This window comes from Alnus glutinosa, chromosome 12 (assembly GCF_958979055.1).
Source record: "Alnus glutinosa chromosome 12, dhAlnGlut1.1, whole genome shotgun sequence".
Classification (NCBI taxonomy): Eukaryota; Viridiplantae; Streptophyta; class Magnoliopsida; order Fagales; family Betulaceae; genus Alnus; species Alnus glutinosa.
Genome location: NC_084897.1, coordinates 5,548,831 through 5,570,514, shown reverse-complemented (window position 1 = coordinate 5,570,514; position 21,684 = coordinate 5,548,831).

Genomic DNA, 21,684 nt, shown 5'->3' with positions numbered 1-21,684 from the left:
CAACTTTACTTCTTCTTCTTCTTTTTTTTTTTTTTTAAAAGATAAGTTAAATACGTTCTTTAAGTATCCCGTTACGCAAACACAACTCCTCAATCCTTGTGGTTTGATAACCCTTAATATAGTACAATTGATTCGTACTATTGCGAGTGGTAAAACTTATAAATTTATAATCCACACTACAAAAAAAATGGGTATTGGTGACGTTTATGTTAGTGGCGTTTGACGGAAATGACGCTAAATATATGAATTGGCGTTGTTTAAAGCACAAACGACGTGATTTTACGTTGCGCTTTTCTGAAACGACGTAAAACGTCGCTTAATATTCATTTGTTCGCGTTGGTTGAGTTTAGAAACGATGGGAAAATGAATTAATGGTATATATACGTACTGAAACTCACCCCGCGCGCGAGCGCCTATAGCCTTTCCCACCTTAATTTTAAGTTTTCTTTCCCACGTACACACTTCTGCCTTTTCTTTATAGCCTTTCCCACCTTAATTTTAAGTTTTCTTTCCCACGTACACACTTCTGCCTTTTCTTTTCTTTTCCCAGTACATATCCCTTTTCCTTCCATCTCTTTCGTTTCAATCAATTTGTCTCGGTCTCTCTCAAACCCATAAATTTTTTCAAGGAATCAAATCAGATCGATCCTTCTTGCAAAGGTATGAACTTCCATTCCTTCTGAAGAATATGATTCGACCCTTATTTTTTAGGGTTTGCTTCACATTGGGTATTTCTTCATATATATGTTGTTTGATTTGAATATCAGATTTTTGACTGATGTTTTGGGTTTTGATTTTACTATTCTTGGCCTCTAAAGAGTGAAGAAGCTTAAATGGATGCTTAATTTTCTTGATTTACCTAACGTATTGCCTGCATAAAGTGGCTGTCTAGTCCTCTAGTTTTGCTGATTTGTATTGTTTTTCTGTGTAGGTAGTTTAAGTACTAACCTAGCTAATTTGTTGCTGGAAAATTTTACTTTTGGTGGTGTAAGTGAACCAAAATTACAAAACCCCATAAAAACTGAGCCTTTCGAGTGAGCAAGTTCAAAACCCAGACCCCCCAAACAAAATAAGCTGCCAATCAAGTTGCATATTTTTTGTAATCAATCTGCTTAGATGGATATAATATGTCTAGCTTTGTTCAGCCATTCCAGTTCTGATTAGGTTGAACCGATGAGTGCTATTTGATGGTCGCATGTCTTTTGTCCTGAAACCACAAAGCCTGCTATGGATTTTGTTTCTCGGTACAGGGCAGGGCTGAGCAAATGATGAAGCAACCACGGATAGATTTGACCCAGTTGACCTTGGAGGAGTACTAACCACTTCTCTGAGCCAGTGGGGTAAATTAGCTTTTGCTGCCAAACAAGTTATGGGGCCATCAGCTGATGAAGGATTGCCCCTTGGCATAGTCTCCCATTCCAAAAAATTAAATGACTCCCAATCATATATAGTTTACCCCATGACAATCAGAATAAGGGCCCTTCCTTGGGTGACTAAAATGACTTTGGAGTTGTCTAGTGTCATTAGTTTGAATATAACTTGACCTGAAATATGGTCTATTGGAGCCATTACCCTCCAAGTGAGAAAATAAATTTCCAAGTGAGAGTTGGGTTTCATCTACCATATTTTCTCTCCGGCTTCCTCTTCTGGGACCCAATCCGAAGCCTAATCCTTTTTGGCTTGCATCAATAAATACTCCTATTGGTTGCTTCCTCCCAATACCCCTTTTTTATCCTCCATTCCCATTAGGGGTGGAAAGGACCCCCTTGTAATTTCACCTTTTTCTCTATTGCTCAAAAAAAGAAAAAAAAAAGAAAAAGAAAAAGAAAAAGAGCTTAGTTACCCATTCAACCATTCAAGATGTGGAGAACATAGGAAGACTAAAATAACAAGCGGACTCTTCTTACCTTACATTTTTTTGGAAAGTACTTATTGCTTGCAAGTGAAGATCCCTTCCACCGATCCATAGAAAGGCACACCTATTCAAACATGGCTCTCCTTAGTGGTAATTTTTTAAACTTAACTTGTGTTGGACTCTATAATGACTGCAAACCAGGATCAGTTTATGGTTTTTTTTAAAAAAATAATAATAATAGTAACAATTTGCCTGAAAATTTAGCAAAGTTATCATTGAAAAGTGAGCATTTCTTTCTTTTGAAGTAATCATTTCAAATTTAATGGATTCACACCTCCACTATATATAAAGATGTGATTTTCCCTTTTACGCTTATGTCATTCTGGCGTGCTGTCGCAAGCACCCAAAAATAAAACCTTACTTCTAAAAATATAAATGTAGTAGTGCAAGTAAGGGTCGATCCCACGAAGAGTGATTAGTCGAGTTTTACGCTAAGTGATCAAGGATGGGGGGGGGGGGGGTTTGAGTATGACAATAAAAATAATAAGTAAAATAAAAATATAAAGGAAAAGAACAAACATTGGTCTTAGTCAACTTCCACCGTTGGAATCTGGCAACTGATCATTGATGCAAATATATATCAATTCATACTTGAATATTCACCGTTGGAACTGTTTTCCTATCTCTCCTTAGTCGTAGTTAATTAGAAGACAAGCGCTCTAATTAACCCTAACTACTAAACAACCTAAGACAAGCGCTATAGGTTTAATCTAGTAGCAGCTTTAAGAATTAGAGAGATCGATAAAGCGAAACAACACAAGCACAAGCGGTTGCATTTAATTTCGTCAAATGTTCTTCCTAAGATTTAATAATCACTGAGAAGCAGCAAATCATTAAATCTTAGTTGCTTCATAGATTGGAGGGATCAATCAATTACGGATTTGATGTCCAACCCAGCAATAGATTGCAACGAATAACAAACTAGTAGACTTCCTAGGATTTAATGATCGCCAGCGCAGAAACTCAGTCAAATCATTAAATAAACTAGTTGGCTACTAGTGGGCTTCCTAGGATTTAATGATCGCCAGCGCAGAAACTCAGTCAAATCATTAAATCTTAGTTGTTAAACGAGACAATCATAAAAATAAGTATAGAAGAACATCTGATACTCAAAGCATAAATCGAACAATAAAAACAAATTAGATCTCACAGTTTTATTGATTCCGAGGCTTCCGTTTCCTTTAACCAAAGTTTAGAGAAGAGGGGAGAAGATGGAAGATAGAATATGGAAGAAGATAGAAGATGTAAGGTAGAAGGTGTGTGTTATGTATCATGGTTCCCCCCTTTTATACATGTTTCATCCCATATGCTAGAAACCTAGGAAATCTCCTAAAGAAAGATATTGTAAATACTATCCTAAAATAACAATACACAAATCTACTAATTAAGGAAAATATTAAACATAAAATAAAGACTAGGATAACTAGGAAGGTGATGATTTCAATAGGGACTTTTGTTGCCATATGCTTTATCGATTCTTTCCTTGTTTAAGTCCCCACAAATCAGCCAAGTATGGAGAGAAAATCAATTTGCCTTGTCATGGAAAGAGATGCTCCTTTCATGTTGTCTTCTTCCGCGTGGTCCCCACAAATCTCTTCTTTATTTCCATGGTCTTCCACGCATCTTTTCTCTCCTTTTCTTCCTTTTGCTTTAACTTTTTATTTATTGCTTGACTTGGCTGGAATTGATTGGATGATTATGAAAAGGCTCAAAGTAAAGAAATTTCCATATCTGAAAACTTCCTAAAATAAATCGCATCAGATCCACATCAGAATGTTAACTTCAAGCCCGATTTCTACCTTGATTCATCCGGTATCTCTCAAAACGCAAAACATAAAAGTTGTAGGAGTTCCACAGAATCTTGAATCATCTCAATCAGAGCTTTTATGAGAGAGTTATGCCTAGATTACAAACTGATGTCGAAACTGTCCAAAATCGCCCAATTAGCTTTGTTTTGCATTTAATGCCTCAATTTACATCTTAAATCAAAATATAAGAATAATGAGTACATTTAGGCATTAAATAAGTATAAGAGATTAAATATTAAGGGGAAAAATACGACATTTTACATTCTCATCACATTCCCATTAATGTTTTGTAGATAATGATAGTAGACCTCCAATTAACATATGTATATAAATAAAAGAAATGAAAAGAAATAAGTAAGTTTTTTTTTTTTTTTTTTTTTTTCATTTTGGTTATCTGTCTTTGACGACAAATACTAACATAGTATCTATTGTTGTGTTTTAATACTTGTTCATCGAAATATGCCTTTTGGATGATTAATAGTTTATTCTTTCCTGTTGAACATTTATAATAAATTATAAATTATACCTAGAACTTTGTGGGTTTGTAAGTTAAGTTGCTTTTACAATTGTGTATATATTTACAATGTAGTGAAGCCATGGGCAAGAGCTGGATGAGAAAATGGAGAGGGTCAACAGAATATATGGATGGAGTTAAGGAATTTATGATATTTTTAGCAACCAACTCCAAAACTAAAGGGTTCATTGTGTGCCCATGTAAGAAGTGTTGTTTGGGCGTGATATTGCGAGAAGATGTTGTGTACGACCATTTGACATTGGGAGCATGGATTTTGGAGGGTTACACCGTGTGAGTAATGCATGAGGAACAAACTAACCCTTCCGTCAATAGGGACCCAATATTCGAAGGGTCCACTACAAGTCCCACCGATAGGATGCAAACACATGACAAGTTCAGTGGAATGCAAGCCATGCTTAGAGATGTTTTGCCATGCACAATGATCAACTACATTATGGTGGATTTGACATGTGTGTTGAAGCCGAAGCTGTAGAGGAAGATATTGCAGACTATGATGAAAACGCAAGTAAGTTCTATGCTTTGCTTGAAGAGGACAATAGGCCACTCCATGCGAATACAAAATATAGCAAATTGGGGGCTATTATACGTCTGTACAATTTGAAGTGTATGGGTGGATGGAGTAACACCCATTTCTCATTGTTGCTTGAATTTATCAATGAGTTACTTCCAACGGATGCACATTTGCCTAATGACACATACCAGGTGAAAAGTACCTGAAAGACTTGGGGCTTGGATATGAGAAGATCTCGGCTTGTCCTAATGATTGTATGCTATTTTGGAAAGATAACGAGAAGTTAGACAAATGTATAGTTTGCAATGTGTCGAGGTGGAAGGATAACATAACTGATGAAGATGGTTCATCCCCAATATTGAAAAGGAAGTCGTTTAAGGTGTTGTGGTGGTTTTCTCTGATACCAAGGTTGCAAACGTTCTTTATGTCACAGCATACTGCGACACACATGAAATGGCACGCTATTGAGCGCACAAAATATGGTGTACCAAGGCATCAGCCGATGCTGAAGCATGGAAATCTTTTGATGCACATTACCCAGACTTTGCCAAAGATCCACGCAATGTCAGGTTCGGCTTATTGTCAGATGGATTCAATCCTTTTGGAAACATGAGCACTGCTCATAGTACATGGTCGGTACTATTCGTACCGTACAACTTGCCTCCATGGATGTGCATGAAACAACCATATTTTTTGTTATCATTGATTATTCTAGGCCCAAGTTCACCTGGAATGAATATAGATGTTTACCTATAGCCCCTCGTAACAGAACTCAACCAACTATGGGATGTTAGGGTACAAACTTTTGATGTATCCTTAAAAAAAATGTTTATGTTGTGTGCGGCATTGATGTGGACAATAAATGACTTACCGGAGTATGGAGATTTATCAGGATGGAGTATGAAAGGAAAAAAAGGCGTGTCCTTGTTGTATGGATTCAACACGCTCTATGTGGTTAACTTATGGTAAAAGACAATGCTATATGGGCCACCGACAATGGTTACCTGAAGATCATATATGAAGAAAGAACAAGGGAGTATTTGATGGTACTGAAGAAATGGGACATCCACCTGTCGTGCCAAGTGGTGATGAGATAATGAGACAACTACAAGGTTTTACAAAGAGGCCAAGGTCAAAGGGCGAGAGTTGAAAGAAGAGATATGATAAGTATTGAATGTTGCACATTTAAGCTCCTTAACTTATATGTTAATTCCTTAGCATTGTTATTTGTTGGATTTTTTGTTGTTTTATTGTTTTTAGGTTTTAAATAAAGATACAATTAATTCCATTGATTTTGGGCTTAAAATACACTTTGAGAAGACCTAGAAGATGTGGTGAAGTTTAATTAAATCAAAAGAAGGATTAAATCAGAATTTCTCTAATAAGAGTCAAAATTGGATTGGATTCAAATTTGGATTCTGTACATGTTTCAGTATTTAGATCATAACTTTTAGCTCAGATATTGGATTGCAATAAAATTTATGGCATTCGAAATATAATAAAAAATTCAACAAATATGTAAGAAATAGTTTTTTCCTAATTCTGGCGTTTATTATGTCAAAATCGCCCCGCAATAAAAGACAGCAATTCTGGACGAATTTGGAATCCTTTTCCTACTTGGATTGAAGTTTCAATCTCTTACTTGGACTAAGAGACTAAGTTTTGATTTTTCTTGAATTTCTAGAACTTTTAGGCCTCTTTTAATCTCTATAAATATGCCTCTAAACATTGAAGAAAGACACACTGCTACCTAGAGCAAATTCAGAAAAAAAAAAAAAAAAAAAAAAACTTCTTGAAGGCTTGAAGAGTTGAAGAGAAGTAATCATGGCAGGAGGCCATTGCAGCAACGTCATGAGCGGCTAAAAACCTTTGTAGGGTATTGATGTAACCTTATCCAAGCACAATAGTTTGATTGTATTTTAATTTAGAGAATTTTAGTTTATGCATGTTGGTTGTATAATTATGAGAATTGCTACAATTTGATATTGTTCTTCATCTTTTAATGCAATTGTTCTTCAATTCATAATCAATATTGGTAGAATTATTCTCTTGTCTTAGAAAGCTTTTTACCTTTATTGAACTCAAATCATTCTTATTTTCTGTGATTATAAGACTGATGATTATACAACGGGTTTAAAAATGATTAGATAGGCCATGCCTAGGGAAGACAGATCGTACTACACCCTAGTTTAGTGTAATTTAGGTAGACGATCCGTGCCAATCGAAGATGAGTTATACTATTCCATTGATTATATATATCCTATTAAAGACGTAGCTAATCCATACCTAGGAAAGACGGGTTGTACCGCATCTTAGTGGTTAGGTGGACGATTCGTGTCAACCGAAGATGGATTATACTTATACTTTAATAAGGTAATTTCTTGTTTATTTATAACATGCATAGAACGAATTTCTCTAATTAAATATGATTAAAATTGATGTGCGGATAGCGGTGAAGTCAATACTCTACTCTTTCTCTCTCTTATAATTCAATTCTCTTTTATGTTTAATTTATGCACTTTAGTTAATCACAAAATCAACAATCTTTTCTTTTTCTTTAGTTATTTTTAATTTTCATAAATTTGATAACAATACCCCTGCAGTCCTTGAGGTTCGACACCCTCTTTATAGCCTTATCCTACAAGGATTCATTCTATTACGAGTGGTTACTTATTATTGATATATTTTGGTAAACAAAAGACCACATCAAGTATATTCTTCACATTGCCCTATTGGAAAGATAATGAATTGCGTCACAACCTTGATGTGATGCACATTGAGAAGAATGTCGTTGATAATATAATTGGCTTGCTGTTGGACATTAAAGGGAAAACGAAAGACAATCACGAAGCACGTCAGGATCTACGAAAACTGGGTTTGATCGGCACTTCATCCTTTTACTATGGATAACAACAAAACATATTTGCCCGCAGCGGACTTCACAATGACAAAAACAGAGAAGTATGGCTTCTTAAAGGTGATAAGTGATGTAAGAGTACCTAATGGATATGCTTCAAATGTGTCACATTGTGTCAAACTTAAAAATGTAGTATCGGGGGTATGAAAAGCCATGACAGCCACATACTCATGCAACAACTCATGCCAATTGCACTTCGCGGGTCCGTACTAAAGAAGGTTGTTGTTCCTTTAATAGATTTGTGTGGCTTCTTCGGAGAGATTTGTTCTAAAACACTACGCATTGAAGATTTGGACCGTCTTGAGTCCCGAATTCCTATAATATTGTGCTACTTGGAACAAATTTTCCCTCCTGGATTTTTTACGATTAGTGTGCATCTTATCATGCATTTAGTTCGTGAATGCAAGCTAGGTGGACCGGTACACTACCGGTGGATGTATCCGATTAAGAGGTATTACTACTATAAAATAATGAAGTTTTTTTTTTTTTTTTTTTTTTTTCTACACGATGTTTTAAAAAAAAATAAAAATAGATTATGGTATTACAATCGGGTTTTTTTTGTATTGTAGGAGTCTTGGTCGATTCAAATTTATTGTTTGTAACAAGGCTGCCTCGGAAGGGTCTATTGCTGAGGGTTGCATTGCGAATGAATTGTTGATGTTTTGTTCGCAGTATTTACTTGACACGGCAACAATCCACACAATGCCTTGAAGAAACCCAGATGATTGTGGAGGGGCGATGACTAACATTACTCTCGACAGAATCACATTGATACATGCACATCGATATATTCTATTCAACTCTAATGATTTCCTTCCATTGCGCACGTGAGTTGCATTAAAACCTTTTACAAATAATGATTATACAATTGATTGTTAGGTTACTTATAGTGGATTACATATATAGGATGCACATTGAAACGCTAAGGCAAACAAGCAATCGCAACAGGAAATCGGTTAAGGAGGTGCATATGAAGCATAGAAACGAATTTTGTGATTGGTACTGGGACTATGTAAGAAAACTTTAATAATTATAATATCGATTAGTACAAAAACGCACCTTGTTAGTACGTTATACTCATTATGGTGAACGTTGTCCAAATATCAGGTTGACCGATTAGATGAGACATGCAAAAAGGAATTGGGTGAAAAACTTGTATGGCATTCGAAAGGGCCAATGCAGTTTGCTGTTGAATTTAATCGCTATGCGGTTAACGGAATGATGTTTCACACTATTGAACATGATAATGGAAAGAGAACTCAGAATAGTGGGGTATGTGTCACAACTGTAGACGGCCCGACATACTATGGCAAACTTGTACACGTACTCGAGGTGCAGTATTACGACGAGACTCGATATGTGCTATTCAAGTGTGATTGGGCAGACATCAGAAAAGATAGGGGATTCAAAGAGGAGGAATATGGATTCCAACTTGTCAATTTCAAAAAGTTAATACACACGGGAGAGCGGATCATTGATGATCTGTTCGTTTTATCTTCTCAAGTATCCCAAGTATATTATGTCGAGGATGAGAGACATCCAGACTGGGTCGTTGCTATGAAGACAGAAACAAGGCACGTGTACGGCGTTGGTCTAAAGGAAGGTCACGATGATGACCCTGGTAACTATAAGGAGATAGGGCCTTTCAATTTGAATGCTAATCATGATGTTGATGTCACCAATGAAAATATTGAGGGTGCATGTACTGGTGTACCTGCCACCATAGTACATTTTGAAAAGTACGTAAGATGTGTGTGTTGACCCATTTCTTTTTTACACTTATTGTCTATGATTATATTGTGTTGACCCATTTCTTTTCTACACTTACTGTCTATGATTATATTGTGTTGACCCATTTATTTTTTACACTTACTGTCTATGATTATATTGTTCATATTCTATCTATGACACATTAGCTTGTCTATGTAGGTAGACATGCCACCAAAGACAAGACTGAGGTTGTCGCGACTTTGTAGGGTAGCAGTAGCTAGGACACATGAGACACATGATACAGTTGAGACACAGAGTCCTAGCGAACCACAAAATGAAGATGCTTATATTCCAACTTTCATCCAACCTCATGAGGAATCTTTGTTTCCGGTGAATGTTGATTTGTCCAGTATCCCTCATTTGTCGGAGCTTCTTGGTACGTCTATCCTCCCGTACCAAACATGCAACATTTGTCCATCCACTCCACGTTAGGAAGTTTGTTCCAACCAATCCACCAACACGCCAGAAGCGTGTGTGCACCCACAAACATCCACACCCTCTTTTGATGGACATGGACAACCCTCCACTCAATCAACTCAGTTGCAGCAGCTGCAACAGTTACTCCATGGGCAGGTTTACACAATTGGTACGTATCAGGAGTTATATTTTATTTTCATTTCTAGCATTATGAACTAATTATTTTGATGATTTATACCAAATTGCAGATAAGGATGGGGTAAGGAATGTGAGGACAGTTGGTAGTCCTTTGCAAATTTGGCAGATCCCTAACGGGGAAAGGGTAGTAATTAATTTTAATAACTCCTCCCAACCAACGGGACCAGGTAGTGAAAAATTTCGTAGGATTGCGGGAAAGCTTGTTAGAAGTGGAAAATTTGTAGACATTCAGACCAAGAATTGGAAGAAGGTCCCACTACAAAAGAAGAAAGAACTTTGGAGCGCACTAATGGTATGGAATACACACACACACACACACACACACACATATATACACTTCTTATTTCTAATATGCGATTTTGTATTGTGTATAGAAAAAGTTTTGCGTCGAGTCTGGTAAACCGCTTAAAGATATTAAAAGAGTTGCATTCATGGATTTTGCAAAAAAAGAAAAAAGAAAAAAAAAGGAGAGACTACAAGCATGCCATGAAGCAATCACTGCAGATTCAACCAGGTGAAACCCTTAAGGATGTAATGGCAGCTACACCAAATCTCCAGCTACTCGATGCGGAAGACATTGAGTGTTGTGTTGAAATGTGGTTGACAGAGGAAGATAGAGTAAGACGGCATTTCACATAGTAATATTTTTTTTTACATATTTAAATTTATCTCCATATTAGTGATAGATTTTAATGATGTAGGTAAGGGTTGAGAGGAACAGGCAAATTCGTAGATTGTCAAAGTTTACGCACACCTCGGGGTCGAAGAGCTATGCCCGACTTGCCAATGAGAAGGTACATTATATTTTATGCAATTAAATAAGATTTGTTTTGTCACTCTATATAGTTACACGTAATTTGGTATATGATTTAATTGTTTTTGTTGGAGGTATCGAGTGGATATGCCCCTTTGGAGAACCGAAATTTTCATAGATACTTGATAAGTGCTGAATGTTACACATTCAAGCCCCTTAATTTACATATGTTAAGCTCTTAGTTTTGATATAGTTTGATGTTTTGTGTTGTTTTTGTGTTTTCTTATGCTTTACAGGTTTTGGAAGAAAAACCGATCAAATTCCAAGATTATAATGAAGTCAGCAAACTCACTTTTGGATAGATTCAATTCTAATCAATTTTGAATTTAAGGAAAGAGAAGTTGGCAAAAATTCGTTATTTTTGGAAAGAATCCAGAATAAGCATGTCTCAGTAATTTAATCATACCTTTCGACTCAAGTATCATATTGCAACAAAATTTCTGGCGTTGGAAAGATAATAAGAAATTCAACAAATATGTCAGAAATAGGATTTTCCTAATTCGGATGTTTACCATGCCAAAATTGTCCCGTAATAAAAGACCGCAAATTTGTATGAATTTTGGAATCCTTTTCCTACTTGGATAGAAATTTCAGAAAAGGAAAAACTTGTAATTATTCTATTTGGACTAGAAGACCTACTTAGAATTGTAATAGGAATTCTAGAGCTTCTAGAGCTTCTCTAATCCCTATAAATAGGCCTCTAGCCTTTGAAGAAAAGACACACAAGCTTTGAGGAAGAATCAAAGACTACATCAAGGAGGTTCTTTCTAGTTTTTATTTTCTTCCTTTATTTATTTTCTGTATGTATATAATTTTAGTTTATATTAGTTGTAACTAATACTTTAGTTAGGGCTCGATTGAAGCCCTAATCATGTCTCTTTTAGTCTTTCAATTTGCTTTGCTACAATTTATATATTGATGCTTAACTTGATTAATTCTAGTTTCTTGAATTCCTCGCATGTTTATGTTTGGCCATCATATACATATGGTATGGATTTGTTATTTATGTGAATTTGGATTACCGAGTCCTGGGCATAATAGAGTTACGAAAGAACCCGACACAGGTTCTTCGATTAATCAATATAAAGACAATTGGAATAGATACCATATTCCAATCTGAGTGTGTTTACCGATTTCCATAGATTTATGCTTCCATGAAGAACAACTTAGTAGATACCATGCTAAATTCTTCAAGGAAGAAAAGAGTTAGAGTAGATACCATGCCTAACTCGTTGCTTAGGGAAATCAATAGCTTTAGGAGAAGATATCATTCCCTTGTGGCTGGTAAACATTAAGTATCATGTTATGATTGTAGTATTGTGCATATTGCGAATCTTATTTGAGTATGATTAGCGGTGGATATCGAAGCCCTACCTTTTCTTCATAGTATTTTTAATTCATTCTTTTATCCCGTTTTATTCAACATATCGCTTTTAGGAATTTCTCTTTAAATACAATTTATACCAATCCTTGTGGGAATGATCTCGTATTTGACTGTTATATTATTGTTTTGATCTTGTGCACTTGCGAGTAAAACGTACAACTATTTGCCTATTTATTTAGGTAGATATTTGCACAACAAGTTTTTGTCACACAAAAAAGGATGGCACCCCTATGAATGATGAGGCTGCGGAAAAAATTGTAACTTTATTCTATTGATGCAGTGGTTTAAATGGATTACCATTTACATATATTTTTTACAGGCTTCATCAACTATTTTTTTGATAACTTCTAATAATATGTAGGTGAAGATGAGGGAAATAGAGTCACAAGAGCCTCTTAGAGAATCAAATGTTTGTACACAGGGGTCAATACAATGGGCTCTAGACAATGCGTATGCACAAGTCATGGGCGCGGAATACTTAGGGCGTGTATGCGGAACGGGTCTTGGGCCTACACCGGACAGATCTAGATCATGTACATCTGTGGCATCTACATCTTCCTCCAATGAAATTGAACTTTTGAGCAAGTTTAATGAATTGCAATCTCAAATGTTGCATATTCAAGCAATGCATCAGAATCAGATAAGTGAAATGCGTAGGATGCTCCAAGCTTATATGGATAGAGGTGAGAACTCAATTGGAGTGCAAGATCCTGTCACAGGATCCCCACCTGTGAGGCCTAGATCATCAGTTGGTAGTCGATTGGGTATGATTGTCACATTATATACTATTCACACAATACCTATTAAGGGAAAATACTAAATAACGTGAGAGACAATGTTTTATATATAAGTGAACAAGCTGTGATGGAAGACGATGACGCTAATGCTAGACAACTAGGTGCATAGATGGTAGGAGGATGATGATTGGCAAGCAAAGGTCATGCATTAAACACTTACTATGCACTAATAAACTTTCTTTATTATATTTATATACACACGTGCTGCAATTGGGACAAATGTTTATGATCCGCGCAATGCAATAGGGAGAAGCTGTTGCATCAGTACGTGGCTGTCATGACTCTTCAAGCCTGATATCATACGTTCTTTAAGTCTTACACAATGAGAAATGTTAGAGGCATATCCGTTGGGCACCCTCATATTTCGAATCACTTTCAAGAAAATGTGTTTTTATCATCATTGGACATCGTGTAGCATGCTGCGGGCATATAGGTTCTACCAGTATCGGCCGTGAACGGATGAAGTTTAGGTCTCAAACCCATTTCCACTAAGTCTGTTTGGGCTGTAAGGTCGTCTTCCGTCTTCCCTTTGATGTCAAGAATTGTACCAAGTATGTTGTCCATCACATTTTTCTCTATGTGCATAACATCAAGGTTGTGCCTCAGTAAATTATCTTACCAGTACAACAACCTGAAAAAAAATACTTTTCTTCTTCCAAACTACATTTTCAGCCGATGCTTCTCCCTTCTTCCGCTTCTTCATTTTTTTTTTCTTTTTATCCGTGTTTTCATGCCCACGTTCTCATCCCTAAATACCATCCTTCTAACTGTCCTTGGATTTCATCTCCATTTTGCACATGGGGGGCACATCCTAATTCTTGTGCTCCGTTAAATGTTCTTTTGTTCAGCCTCCATGGATGGTCCATGGGCAAGTATCAATGGCTGAAGGTAGACATCTATATCCATTCCAGGTAAACTGGGGCCTGGGATAATAAGAGATAATATTAATGACGTTTGTTTCATGCACATCCAATGAGGCAAGTTGTACGGTACAAGCATTACTTGCCAAGTGCTGTGAGAAGTGCTCATGATCCCGAAGGGATTAAATCCATCCTAGGTTAAACTAAGCCTGACGTTCCTGTTGCCGGCTGACAATTCTGGATATTAGAGGTCAAATGACTTCCATGCTTCACTGTCGGTCGGATGCCTCAACATGCCATCTTTAGGGTGGCCTTCTACATGCCATCTCATGTGGGGTGCAGTATGTACCGACATAAAAAGCCTTTGTAGCCGTGGGATGAGTGGAAACCACTGTAACACTTTTACCGAAAGTTTCTTTCTTGACAATATGAGTTGACCATCCTCGTCCAAATGAATTTCATCCTTCTACTTAGATTCTCCACAGATGATACATGATTCTAATTCTTGATTGCCCTTCTAGAATAACATACAATCATTACGACATGCATGAATCTTCTCATACCCAAGCCCCATGTCATTGAGAAACTTTTTCGGCTTATACGTATTAGCTGCCAAAGTGTCATCACATGCAGGCAACAACTGAATGATGAACTCAAGAATAGCTAAGAAAATATTGTTGCTAAGTCTGCCAATACACTTCAAGTTGTATAAATTTACAGTAGCACTCAACTTGCTATGTTTAGTACCCCCATAAAGTGGCTTCTTCGACTTTTTAAGCATGTCGTAGTACTTATAAGCGTCACCTTCAGCTGGTTCTTATTTCCATCAAATTTCTTCACCTCCCTGAACTATGACCTTAGGCTCACAATTGTCTTCTCTAACTTCGCGCATGCCGAATGCATCGCGCAACATTACGTGCATGTCGCCACCCTGTTCTGTGCTTCCATTAGTCACATCTGCGGCCGAGCGATTCGAGTAAGAACCTCCAGCATGACCCCGTACATGCTTCTCATTGTGCCAAAACCATATAGTGTACGTAGTCATTATTCCCTTGTCCACTATCAAGTGGGCAAGTACGAAACCTGGCGGGTGGCGCTAGTTATTTTGACACGACTTACAAGGGTAGTGGATATTTCCATTAGGGATCCGACAGTTACTAACTGTGAAGTCAACAAACGATCTACACCCATCTCTGTATTCCTTCATACCCCTAGACTTTGTCATCCAAGTCTTGTCTATCTTCTTTCTCTACGTACCATACAAAATAGTAACAAATGAACATACTAAGTTTACGAGACTCCTTCCTAAGTTTTAAATTTTGAATATTTCAATGAAAAAGGAAGTTCAGTCCAATTATTCTATTAAATATCTAAAAGGTTAGCATAAAAATAAAAATAAAAGAGCTGTATGGACACTAAAATATCTAAGGTGGCCATATATAAACTAAATGAATAAATGAAAACAATTGATATTTATATCCACTATATGATCAGAATAATATTTATCTCATTATTTTAATTATTATTAAAAGTAGATAAGTTTAAGGCAAAATGATTTTTTATCTTTTTGTTTATTCTTCTTCTTTCATTTCTTTTAGTTTATTTTATATATATTTTTTTAATCTTTTAAAAGTCTTTGTTTTTATTTTGTGAGTGGAAAATTTATTAGGAAGGGCTAAGATATCCTAAGGTATGGTATGAATCCTACAACAGTATTAGCTTGTAATGTATTTCTTACTCAAAGCTATTCCTAAGGCATAGTCAGCTTTTAAATTATCATTGGTACAACTAAAGTTATAAGCATCCAATACCCATTTCTGTAGTCATCATAAACAATTATGAACCCATTCTTTCTCGCATTAATCGTTTAAGTATTTATTTTAAGTAATCATTTGTTTATTTGATACCTTAACAAACATTCTTTTGTCTTTATGTATGAAGCTAGCTATATATGGACCCCCAATTCTGGTGCTTCCTTTTCTCTTTTAGCACAAATCGAAAACTATATCAAACATATTGAAGGTACAACAAAATTCGACTGCAATAACAGCATTACTGGAACCAAAGCTATCAATAAATGACTAAATGAAAACAAATCAAGAGTTACCAATTGCAATAACCAACATGTCAATAACAAAAATAAAAAACCAAGCAACACAACGACGTCTACAATTCAAAACAAAAAACTAAACAATAACAAATATCAAAAACTAAAACACAACACAAAACAAAAAATATATTTTACATATATTCCACACATATGTAGATAATTAATATATAATTGAAAAGAAGAAAAAGGAAATGCACTAACTGTGGAGGAGCTGGTTGGACATGGGCGTGGGCAGAGCTGGCCAGAGGTGAGCGTTGGAGGAGCTGGCTGGAGATGGCCAGGGTTGGGCATGGCTGGCAAGTTGGCGTTGGGGGCGGCCTTGACGTGGGCGGAGCGAGAGATGAGAGAGAGATGAGATGAGAGAGAGCTAGAGTGAGTCAGCTAGAGAGAGAGAGTGAGTAATAGATGAGAGAGATGAGAGGGTGCATGTGTGGCTAGCTGGCGTCGTGAGAGAGAGAGAGAGAGAGAGAGAGAGAGAAAGTAGAGTGTTTGAGAGTTTTTTGGGGGAGAGGGTGGCCTCGGGAAAAGGGGAGAATTGTTTGTGGCGTGTCTGTCACGCCACAAAATTGTGGTGTGCCTGTTAGACACTCCAAAAAATTGTGGCGTGTCTCATTGAAATGGCACAAAAAATTTTAGTGAGGTGTAATTTTTTAACACGCCACTAATTAATGAGGTGTCAAAAAGTACTTTACTAAAGACACGCCACTAAATGCAGAATTTTGTAGTGAAACATTTCTCTTTTTCCTTCGTTGTTTTTGAGTTGGTGACTGCATTGGCATGTGTAACATAAGAGTCCTCTTGTGTGTATTGGCTTGTCACTTACATTGGCATATATTTATTAAATTTGTCGCTTCTTCTATTTATGTATACATGCACTGGGATCTTTTCAAATGATCCTTTTAGAGAGAGAAGAAGATCCATTCTAGAAGTATTAATATATGATATATTCTTGAAGACTTGGTCAAACTCAATGCTCTTTCTATATGGTGTAGTCTTTCTATATCATGTTGTGGGAGACAAGGCAAAAGAATTCTAATTCTTTGGAATATGAATGATCTAGTTGAATTGATTTTGTTTTATATGTAGTGGGAATGCTTGAATCACTAGTGAGTCTAATGGTAGTTTCATGTTGAGTTAGGTTCTGATACTCCATTGATACTCATTATATTACAGATATATTCTGCTTCAGATGGGCCCAAAAGTGATGATGATCACATTGATTTTGTGGACTTACAGGATCTGCCTTGTTTCTTTTTGATGTCTATCAAAATCTAACTAAATACTTTTGTAGCTTGTTGCTGACTATGGAATTGATCATATTAATTTTTTGTAGCAGCTAGTATAGTACTTAGATGTTTCTTAATTAATAGTTGGAATTGTTTGATGTTATTTTGTTATATTGATTAAACATATAATATGTTTGACACTATATATATATATATATATATATATATATATATATATATATATATATATATATATATATATATATATTTGTCAATTTCGATTCATTTCTTTATTTTTAAGATGAGTTATCATGAATTCTAATAATGATGTATTTCTCTTACTGAATTTATTGATTATATATATTCACAGGTTTTAAAAAAAATGATTATACTGGAATTGACAATTCCAATATAATCAAATTTTTTAAAATGGGAACAGTATTTCCTGGCATATAAACTAAGTGACAGGAAGAACATCTTTCTAGGCACATAATATAAGTGCCAGGAAAAATTCATGCACATAACTTATGTGGCAGGAAAGTTTCCAGCCACTTAAGTTATGTGCCAAGAAACTACATTTTCAGGCACATTACTTATGTGCTAGGAAACTTTCCTGCCACATAAGTTATGTGCTAGAAAATGCATTTTCTTGACTAAGGGTGATGGGACTTAAGTCTAATGTCAGGAATTAAAGGTTAGGAGGGGTTTCTTGACTTTTAATACATACTTCCTGACTTGGATTAAAATCAAAAGATGACCGAATTTCCTGTAGTGAATGGGCAGGTGAGAAGGTCCAAGCATTAACTAATTACATTGAAGCTACCCAACCAGAAGCCATATCAGTACTTCCCATGAACAATTACCAAGTCTTATCATTTGATTAGGGAAGACCTTTTAGCAGTATGAGAAATGATTCATTTCTTTACCTAATTCTTTTCCTATTTTTTCATTTTTCAAAATTACTATTGAATCTGTGGGGCCTATGTATGAGGCCTACATGAACCCCACAAATTCAATGGTAATTTTTAAAAATGAGAGGATGAGAGAAGGACTAGAGGAGAATGTATAGCACATCTTTTTCAGTATTTACATCATGTTTTTCATTTTGTTTCATGCTATGTGGAGGTTTCAAACCCCTGTATCAAAGATGATTATCCCATGTTAATAGGAATGGATTAGGCTTAGGTTTTGTACGTCTAAATTGAATTTCAAGTTTTCTTTGAGAAACATAGAGAAATTGTGATTAAATCTAGCTGGACTTTTAAAAAACTACAACATAGAGGTTGTAGTTTTTTTTTTTTTTTTTTTTTTTTTTTTTTTAAGCACTCAAGCTAAATCCCATAGGAAATTAATATCCTTTATTGAAATTTATGAATTTGTGATTTTTTTTTAATTCATTTATATGTAAGAAGTTAGCTCTATACTTGTTTGTTTGTTTTTTTTTTTTATTTATTTTTGCTTCTTTTTTTTTTCAAAATAAACATATTTAGTATTTGTTTCTTTGAAGAAAAATAATAATCCTAGTTTACCAAACAATTTTCTTAATTAGGTGGACGGTGGACCGCAATCATTTTGTCAAATGTTGATCCCACCAAAAGACTTACTCAACTTTATATCATATTCAACACTTTTTCAAATAAATAATAATAATAAAATAAAAAAACTTTGAAAGAGTAATGTTACTCTTCACACCCATTTATTACAACGACTAACGTGATATATTTTAAGTGGCTTTCTGTGCATGTTATAACCACTTGGAAAAAATAAAAGTGTGAATCACTTAAAACACATCATGTCAATTAATATATCGTAAGTGCGATAAATGAATGTGGAAACTAGCACGTTACTTCTTTTCAAAATGTTTAACAAACGACATAGTTTTAAAATTTGTTGTTCCATGAATGAGAAAATTATAAAACCCACCAATGAACTTGTTCCATTAATGGACTACTCGTCGTTGAACCACATTACGTACATGAGTTGGAGTCGCTACAAAAAAACAGGTATCTAGAGCCGTTTTAAGCCCTTAAAACGACTCTAAACAATTTGCACCGTTTTTTTAAACCGTTTTGAGAACGGGTTAACACATCAAGTATTAAAGACCCGAATTGAGCCGTTTGTATCTAAAACGGCTCAAATCGGTTTAAGCCGCTTTTTAAAACGCCTCAACTCGGTTGGAGTCGTTTTGGCAAAAAGGGCTCAAACCGGTTTGAGCCGCTTTGGTAAAAAATGGTTCAAACCAGTTTGAGCCATTTTTGACAAAAACGACTTTAACTAATTAGAGCCGTTTTAAAGACCATAAAACGACTCGAAATTTTATTTTATTTTTTTAAAAAAACCATTAATTTTTTTAGAGTCGTTTTAGGGTCCCTAAAAAGGCTCTAAATAAAAAATTTTATAAAAAAAAAAAAGAAAAAAAAAATTAGAGTCATTTTAGAGTTTCTAAAACGACTCTAAATAAAAGGAAATTAATATATATATATATATATATATATATATATATATATATATATATATATATATATATATATATATATATATATATCAAAACCCTTACCCTTTTGACCTTTTCAATACACCATATACATCCGATCAAAAATAACCCCAAATCAGAATACCCATTGAAAAATATAAATAATGACTTATTAAAAAACCAAGTGTGTGTTTGTGTGCAACAAAATATCTTAAATGCAAAATTTAAAAGAGACAAGATATTTGTTGATGAAGTGAAAACTCTATAAAGAGAAAAACCACTCTGGGGCAGTCAAACCTAGGAAATCCACTATCAAAAAACAAAGCAAGTTATAAAGCACTCGTACTCACAAAACCCATTGCTGTAGTCATACCTTTAACTATAACACGAAGCCTATCGTGAACGCTTCCCAACCAAGTCTCCTACTTGTTTTCGATGGAATCATTTACCTTAGGGCCGTCCCCTAAGATAGACTTCACACGAACAAGGATCACACGCCAACAACGGCTTGAGAGCTAGCAGATTTTCAATTCTCCTTAAACACCCTCTCAAAGCTAAGAGAATTCAATACCGAATTCTGTATAAAACACATGCCTAGAGGCCTCTTTTTATAGGCTTCAAAAAACCTAATTCTACTCAAAATCAGAGTCCTCTAGGTGGCTTCCGGACGGCAAGTAAAGGGCGTCCGGACGGTCAACTGTTTTCGTGTCCGAAAAGGAATTCCAAAATTTCTCGAATTTCTGGCGGCCGTCCGAATGCTACTCTCTTTCCGTCAGGATGGTGGGCGGTCTGGACGTTTCTATTTACTGTCCAAATGTTCAAGTTGTAGGAGTTTTTCTTATCTTTCCAATGACACTAATTTCGTCTCAATCCGATACTCGAGCAGAGAGTTATGATAAAAACACTGAGACGTGTGCAAAAATCTTCCTGGAAACCTGAAAAGCGTCCGGACAGTGTTGCCCTGGTGTCGGGACGTTCTTCAATGCTGAAGCTTCTAGACACTGCAGGGCGTCCGAACGCTTTCAAAGGCCAATCCGAACGGTTGCACAAGAATCGGCTGTTCTGACTTGGAAATTCCATGGAATCTTCATGGACATCTTCTTAGAAACTTGTGACCATACACATGGTATGAAATGAGACACTATCCATATTACTTGAAGACTCTGAATAGAACCAATAATCCTGTTAAAAAGCAACTGTTACATAAAGTGTTTTTGTCAACCAGAATGTTGCCAATATAAAATACTAACACCCATCAACAAATGTCACAAACCAAACCCAAAGATCAACTCCAGCGTCTTCTTATCAGGCAATGGAACCCCAGACGGATCATTCGATGGTGTCCCTGATCAAAACAAAAGCCAAATTCAACAGCCCCACATCAAATAAAAACCTTATTTCACAAAATAATCGAAACCCATAAACCAAACCCTCACATAATACAAGAAAATCAAACCACGCCCATTACACAAATCAAGAACCCGTAAAACCAAAACGAACCTCGAGCATAATCGAGACCCTTGAGGTCCACCTTTCTCCCCCTTTCCTGTCAAACATAGTAGACCACAAAAACAACACAAGTAAGTACCGTAGACCCATATATTGAAAAATTCTTGAGACCTAGGACGTGGGTCTCTTGAGCACCAAAGATCGGGCAGTGTCTGAGAGAGAGAGAGAGAGAGAGAGAGAGAGAGAGAGAGAGTGAGTGATGGAGAGATGAGAGTGTTTGACAGAGCTAGATCAGAGATGGGAGAGTAAAGAAAGAGAGAGAAGATAAGAGAGAGAGAGAGAAAGAGAGAGAGAGAGAGAGAGAGAGAGTAATGTTTGGGACATTATTTAATAATTAGAGTATAAAATTTAAGTAAATAATTAATTAAAATTATTTTAGTGTCATTAAAAATGCAAATGAATATTTTTAAAGTCCAAAGAAAATAGAAAATAGAAATAAT